The following is an 8,258-nucleotide window of genomic DNA, read 5'->3' as shown; positions in this document are numbered from 1 at the left end:
CTGGCGAAGGGGCAAGTGTGGCAAATGTCCGGCATTCACGGCGCCCTGCTTGCGGCGGAGTATGGACTCCCCCTCAGTTACTAAGGGGCCGCTTGACTCATACTTGCTTCGGGCAGCACTATCGTAAGCATTTTCAGAAAGTTCCCAGAAATAACTGTGCACGTCCCTAGATGCCCCTCCACCACAGACAACAGTTGCAGATTAGATAGCAGTATGTAGCACCCGAGATTACGAAATAGCTACAAGACTGCGCGTATACGGAAAATGCTATCCGTGTCACATCAAAAATTGACTAATCCGCGACCGTAAGTCACTTATCGCCATCCATGGATATTACAATTGTGTAAACCTCTTTAAATCGATCCATACACCGGAGATCTGATGGAAAACTCACGCCTGGGCTGAATATTCAATTTATGAAGGCGGACATGATTCACGTTCCATAGACCTCAAGAACCTAGAGAGCGATCATGACCTCATTTTGGACGGGATACTGTCTGTGATATACCATGTTATCGAAAGAATCCAGAAAGCGTGCAAGTACTCTCCACGTTTACTAAACCTTCAGAAATGTTTCAGTTTAGCCGGCGAGCCCGTAGATGGTGGTATAAAGGGCGTACAGTATAAGTGGCTGCGCTTTCCTACCCGAGATTTGCGATAATTAAGCCCGTCCGTCCTTGAACTCAGTGATCCGCCACGTATGGATTCTTCCCACTTGCTGTGTGGAGATGCTCTCGTAGCTTTATGTCCTATGTAGAACCGTAGCAGCGCCGTCGGATTCTGAAAATGGAATACTACTGTCTGTGTTTTACGTAATCAAGCTGGAAGAAGTTTTTTTGTGCAAATTATTTTTACACAGGATGCAAGTTTGGTGCATTTATTTAAGAAGCACCATAAAAGGAATTTGTTCACACTGATTACAAGCTAACTGTTAACGGTATGAGATCATGGTCTACCGCGTGACTAGTTCGAAAGGCATCTTATCGACGACTGCCGACTATGGCGTACAGTCTCTAACTCGAGCGTAGAATCGGTGTAGTTCGTATAAGATCGTAAATTCTCGGTTATGCCAAAGTTCTTCATTTATCTATTAATATCAACGTTTACCGGAATTTTAAAATTACTGAAACATAGTATTTATTATACATAGACTGCTCCTAATGTCTGAGTGGCGAAAGGTAACTTTTGTTAACAATTACTTGATTCGCGTCAGAATAAATTTATTTTCCCTACGGATCGCTTTGCTGTGCGATTTCTGCATCGGGACCTCGTCCCACTATATCTGAAATCGCCAAATGGCCAACAGCCTCTGTTAGCCAGCGTAGGAACCTACCGCTCGTTCCTTACTCCGTACCTACTGCAGCACTGGTAAAATTCACTTTACGTATGTGAAATAGCAAAAGTGGAAATAAAGTAAAATGCCCTCTTATCTGCAAATAAGGGCAATGGCCTTGCCGCAGTGGATACACCGATTCCCGTGAGATCACCGAAGTTAAGCGCTGTCGGGCGTGGCCGGCACTTGGATGGGTGACCATCTGGGCCGCCATGCGTTGTTGCCATTTTTCGGGATGCACTCAGCCTCGTGATGCCAATTGAGGAGCTACTCGACCGAATAGTAGCGGCTTCGGTCAAGAATACCATCATAACGACCGGGAGAGCGGTGTGCTGACCCCACGCCCCTCCTATCCGCATCCTCCACGGAGGATGACACGGCGGTCGGATGGTCCCGGTAGGCCACTCGTGGCCTGAAGAAGGAGTACCTTTTTTTATCTGCAAATAAGGCATACCCTACAAGCTTTATGTAGCGCGGAACTGACCACCAGATGTCACGAAAGACAGACCCGCCAGTGTAAAAAAAGGTGGGGAATACAGTGCTGTCAATATGGATGTAGTAACAGCAGAATAGATCAGTCACGGCAGCTCAGTGACTTTAAACGTGGAATAGTCTTTGAGTATTCCCCGAGTAGCGGATCCAGCAGGAACGTTTCAGTCCATCTAAAGCTGCCCATAGACTGTTGGTGATGTGACTGTAAAGTGGAAACGTGAAGGATCGAAGACAGTTGAACCAAGACCAGGGCAGAGGCAACGTACTGATGGACGTAGTCTATCAAGCATTGTGGAGGACGGTAGTAAAAAGTGGCGTGAAATCAGCTAAAGGAATCAGTCCCGTCACCCTCTGAAAAGTGGACGACTGAAAACCAGTGATGTGAAACGATGAATCGCGCTATACTCTGTGGCAGGCCAATGGAAGGGTCTGGGATTGGCGAATGCCTGGAGAATGTATAGAGGGGGTGCGGTTACGCCATGGGGGTGTTTTTCGTGGTTAGTGTGTAGTCTCTTTATTGCATTTAAGGAAATGCTGAATCCGGAAGGATATGAATATACTGTACACCACTGAGTACTGCGTGCAGTAGAGAAACAGTTTGGAGATATAGAAACTGGAGTCACGACCATGAAGAGATGGATACAATGCTCCAGTTCGCTTTGTCGCGGATTTCGATAATAACATAATTAATTTGTGTCGTGAAGACGGAGCACGCAGGCCCCTACTCATTGTACATAAGACGACGACCTCTGTTAATGCAAACAGAACAAGTATGACTTAGGGTTAACGCTAGTACCAATGAAGTGCGATGTACGCCTAAATGTGCGGAAAAATCAGGAAAATCGGAATGTCGCCATTTGGTTCTTGCAGATGTTAACAACGCTTCTACGGACTACATTATACTGTGCATTCGAGCCACTGTAGCGGCATTCTGTCCCAAACAGTTAATAACTAGCTTAGCACCCGCTCCTAGACTGTATGGTCGGCATAGATCTTTATTTACTTGCTTTGTTTGTTTTTCTGTAACCTAATTTTGACGTTGTATCACACTACAACTTCTTCTAAGCTTTTCAGGCTAACTAAGACCATAGAAGCACGGACTTCTCAGAATGTTCTTCTGCTCAAAATGGCTCAAATGGCTCTGAGCACTATGGGACTTAACATCTGAGGTCATCAGTCCCCTATAACTTAGAACTACTTAAACCTAACTAACCTAAGGACATCACACACATCCATGCCCGAGGCAGGGTTCGAACCTGCGACCGTAGCGATCGCGCGGTTCCAGACTGAAGCGCCCAGAACCAATCGGCCACACCGGCCGACTACTTCTGCCAAAAAAGGGATTCTGGTAGCTAGGGTCCAAGGCTTTAATCACTCTTCCCTAAGCGTTCTTTTGGTAAAATTTTCATAGAAACTTTCAACCCCTTAAACATATTTACCTGTATCTAACTCAGAAGAGAAACACCAATTTTCATAGTTTTGGCTTTCAATTTTTTCAATATATTCATCGCTTATTTCACCTCATTAGGGGTTGAAATTGCAAAAATTTTTAACTGAGAAAATAAATACCAATTTTCATAATACTAGCTTCAAAGTTGGTTTAATAGCGGCATGTTTTCAAAAAGCCATTATCCCCTATTTCACCCGCTTAGGAGTGAAAATTCGAAAAATCCCTTCTTAAACGATGCCTACAGTATAAGATCCACACCCTCTCCAAATTTCAAGTTTCTATCCGTACAGGTTCGTGATGGGCTATGATGAGTCAGTGAATCAATCTGGCCCTTCTTCACCCCATTAGGGGCTGAATTTCAAAAAACAGTGAAACGCGTATTTTTTATTTCTAACAAAGAAGACAAATGCAAATTTTCATAGATTTAGCTTCAAAAATGCTTGCGTGATGAAATATTTCAATAAAAACTTTCATCCCCAATTTCATGCCCATAGAGGTTGAATGTCCAAATACAGTGAAACACGCATTTTTTTTCCACTTCCAACCGAGAAGCCAAATACAAATTTTCATAGATCCTGCTTTAAAATGCTTTCTCAATGAAATACTTCAAAAACATTTGACCTCTATTTCACGCTTACGGGATGAATTCCCAAAAACGCTGAAACACTTAGTTTTGTATTTCTAACTGAGAAGTCAAATATCAGTTTTCATAGATGTCGCTTTAAAAACGCTTTAGTAGTTCTTTAATAAAGATTTATTTTCGAAATAAATTTCATTCACTATTTCAACCCTATAGGGATTAAATTTATAAGAATACTGAAACACGTATTTCTTTACTTCTGATCTAGAAACCAAGTACGTGCAGCTTCAAAATTGCCTTCATAGTGACATATTTTCAAAAATCCTTTCGTCCCCTATTTCACCCTCTTAGGGGTGGAATTTCGAAAAATCCCTTCTTAAACGATACCCACAGTGTAAGGTCAACGCCTCTCCAAATTTCAAGTTTCTATACTTCGTGTTTTGGGCTGGGCGATGATGAGCCAGTGAGTTAGTCGGTATGTTGCCTTTGTACGCACAGTATATACAGGTAGTGACAAACGATAGCTGTCGTTACTACAGACTGCTTGTAATGCAAACATAGACGAAAATCTTAATACAGGTACTGCCCTGTAACTTTTAGCAACAGAGTATTTATTATCGCGGATATCTGCGGATACGCCAAGTCGGTGTTACTGCGTCTGACTGAGGCAGCAGTGCCAGCCTTGACCGCCTCGCAGCCGGCAGTTAACCGAAAACAAACAAAGAGGAACGGGGCGAGTAGCAGAGTTCGACTTCAGACGCGCCGATAGCCAGCGGACGTCGTCTTATTCTCGCCTCGCGCTCCATTGATGAGCCTTAATTGATGGGCCGGCTCTCTCTCTCTCTCTCTCTCTCTCTCTCTCTCTCTGTGTGTGTGTGTGTGTGTGTGTGTGTGTGTGTGTGTGTGTGTGTCTGTCTGTCTGTTCCTTTCCGTTGTACAACACAGTTTTTTCCTCCTGTGTTGGCTTTTTTCTCCTCGTTATTGTTCACTCACTTGTTTTATTCCCCGTGTCCATGTAGACGCAACCAAGAGAAGGCAAGCGATCACGTCCACTGATGGGTGGGAACAGGGGGGGGGGGGGCGGGGGCGGGGAGTGTTGGGTCAGTGGCACGACTCTACAGAGGAAGTGCCCACGAAGTGGAAACGTCGCCGCCTCCGCCTGACGTGAGACCATTCCAGGCCGCGTCGATGTCGTCATCTTATCGTCGCTTTGACCCCTCTCACGACCTCAGCTCCTGTCCTGAAAATGAAATATTTCCCAAGAAATGGACACTTGCTAATCTGAACAAGGAGCACCAGAGTTTCGATATTTAAACTAGCCTGTATACAGGATGGGTAAAATAAAAATCGCCTGGAAAATATTCCTCCGCCTTTAGATAGGCAACCCAACTCACATGGCTAAAGATGACGTAAGTCGTGTTGCCTATCTTAAAGGGCATTGTGTATTTTCCTGGCAAGTTTCATTTTGCCCACATTGTGCGAGAGTAGTAATAAAGTTTTCAGCATCCGACTGCTGTGTACCGTTCTGCCGGCATGCTACGGGCGTATGCTGCCTGTACAGCCACACAAGACAACAAATGCAGCGCCACCTAGACACCAGTGTACACCTCACACTCATTTTTACTCACGAACGTAAATTAAACCAATTTTTTTTTCTTTCCGCAACATCTAAATCTACATACATACTCCGCAAGCCACCGTCGCGAAAGAAAGGTATATGGCACCGTCTACCGCTAAATCCAATAATTAACAAGCTGGCCCCTATGGAGATACAGTATAAAGGCCAGAAAAAGGAGATGATTTCTACATGTGAGATTCCATTTTAGATATGAGGCCACTCATAACATGTGTTTCGTAATGAATGTAATGAAAATACACTCCTGGAAATGGAAAAAAGAACACATTGACACCGGTGTGTCAGACCCACCATACTTGCTCCGGACACTGCGAGAGGGCTGTACAAGCAATGATCACACGCACGGCACAGCAGACACACCAGGAACCGCGGTGTTGGCCGTCGAATGGCGCTAGCTGCGCAGCATTTGTGCACCGCCGCCGTCAGTGTCAGCCAGTTTGCCGTGGCATACGGAGCTCCATCGCAGTCTTTAACACTGGTAGCATGCCGCGACAGCGTGGACGTGAACCGTATGTGCAACTGACGGACTTTGAGCGAGGGCGTATAGTGGGCATGCGGGAGGCCGGGTGGACGTACCGCCGAATTGCTCAACACGTGGGGCGTGAGGTCTCCACAGTACATCGATGTTGTCGCCAGTGGTCGGCGGAAGGTGCACGTGCCCGTCGACCTGGGACCGGACCGCAGCGACGCACGGATGCACGCCAAGACCGTAGGATCCTACGCAGTGCCGTAGGGGACCGCACCGCCACTTCCCAGCAAATTAGGGACACTGTTGCTCCTGGGGTATCGGCGAGGACCATTCGCAACCGTCTCCATGAAACTGGGCTACGGTCCCGCACACCGTTAGGCCGTCTTCCGCTCACGCCCCAACATCGTGCAGCCCGCCTCCAGTGGTGTCGCGACAGGCGTGAATGGAGGGACGAATGGAGACGTGTCGTCTTCAGCGATGAGAGTCGCTTCTGCCTTGGTGCCAATGATGGTCGTATGCGTGTTTGGCGCCGTGCAGGTGAGCGCCACAATCAGGACTGCATACGACCGAGGCACACAGGGCCAACATCCGGCATCATGGTGTGGGGAGCGATCTCCTACACTGGCCGTACACCACTGGTGATCGTCGAGGGGACACTGAATAGTGCACGGTACATCCAAACCGTCATCGAACCCATCGTTCTACCATTCCTAGACCGGCAAGGGAACTTGCTGTTCCAACAGGAAAATGCACGTCCGCATGTATCCCGTGCCACCCAACGTGCTCTAGAAGGTGTAAGTCAACTACCCTGGCCAGCAAGATCTCCGAATCTGTCCCCCATTGAGCATGTTTGGGACTGGATGAAGCGTCGTCTCACGCGGTCTGCACGTCCAGCACGAACGCTGGTCCAACTGAGGCGCCAGGTGTAAATGGCATGGCAAGCCGTTCCACAGGACTACATCCAGCATCTCTACGATCGTCTCCATGGGAGAATAGCAGCCTGCATTGCTGCGAAAGGTGGATATACACTGTACTAGTGCCGACATTGTGCATGCTCTGTTGCCTATGTCTATGTGCCTGTGGTTCTGTCAGTGCGATCATGTGATGTATCTGACCCCAGGAATGTGTCAATAAAGTTTCCCCTTCCTGGGACAATGAATTCACGGTGTTCTTATTTCAATTTCCAGGAGTGTATATACACAGAACGGCTGGCTAGATGTAACAGAGGGTCTCATGGCCCAGCTCTGAACAGGGCAGAAAAACTTATATAAATAAAAATATAAATGTTTATTTGTTCAAATCGTAAGTTACCAAAAGTTCTTCACCTATTGGGTTGTTGTTTGGGGGAAGAGACCAAACAGCGAGGTCATCGGTCTCATCGGATTAGGGAAGGAAGTCGGCCGTGCCCTTTGAAAGGTCTTCACCTACTGCTTTGAAAATTTGACACAATGTTGCATTCGAATACCCTGTGTTTTATATACCTACTAGAGAGTCACTCATTATAAATATAAACGTAATAAATATGGAGGAACTCTATATAAAAACATAAATGTTAGTTTGTTCAGAACCTTAAATCTCTCAAAGTCCGTCGCGGATTGCTTCGAAATTATGACAGAAAAGTTGTATTCGAATACGCCGATGTTTTCATAAGCCTATATCTATTTTTAAAATACATGTAATACATATATAAATGTGATATATTGATAAATATGTAAGAAATAAAGTGGAAACTTTATTACTGAAAATATCCTGAAGTTCTATATTTTATTACCGTATATAAAATATAAGTTCTATATTTTATTACCGTATATAAAATATATAAATATACAGAGTGTCTCAAAAAAAACCGAGAAGCTTTAGGGATAGGTTCATTACACGAAAAAAAGTCTAGGAAACATGAGATATAAAATCCATACCTTAAGAGCTATAAGCAGTTGTTCAACTTCGATACTGTGAAACAGATCTCTTCTGCTTCAAAGACTTTGCTATCCACATTTTGGGAGGAGGTAGTTTGGACCAAATCAAGAGAAAAATGTCCGGTAAACAAAGGTTCTGAACTGCATACATTAAGAACTATGAGCTAGTGTGAAACATATCTTCTATTGAACAAGTGTGCATAGCTCTTAAGGTACGCATTTTAGGGTCCATGTTTACCAGACTTTTATTCTTCTTTCGATGTAAGGAAACTGTCCCTACAGCTTGTCTGTGTTTTTTGGGTCACCCTGCATATATGAAACATATATTAGTGAAACACTGTTGGCGAACAGGGAACTTGTATGTATGGATTTTTGGCTTACG

General features: G+C 45.1%; 1 pseudogene; it reads left to right on the top strand.

The window, feature by feature from the left end:
* Positions 1-1,441: 1,441 nt before the first annotated feature.
* LOC124719241 lies at positions 1,442-1,559 on the top strand (annotated as a pseudogene).
* The last annotated feature ends 6,699 nt before the right edge of the window (positions 1,560-8,258 follow it).

This window comes from Schistocerca piceifrons, chromosome 10, assembly GCF_021461385.2.
Source record: "Schistocerca piceifrons isolate TAMUIC-IGC-003096 chromosome 10, iqSchPice1.1, whole genome shotgun sequence".
Classification (NCBI taxonomy): Eukaryota; Metazoa; Arthropoda; class Insecta; order Orthoptera; family Acrididae; genus Schistocerca; species Schistocerca piceifrons.
The sequence above is the reverse complement of the archived record's forward strand: the minus strand, read 5'-3'. Positions and strand labels throughout refer to the sequence as shown.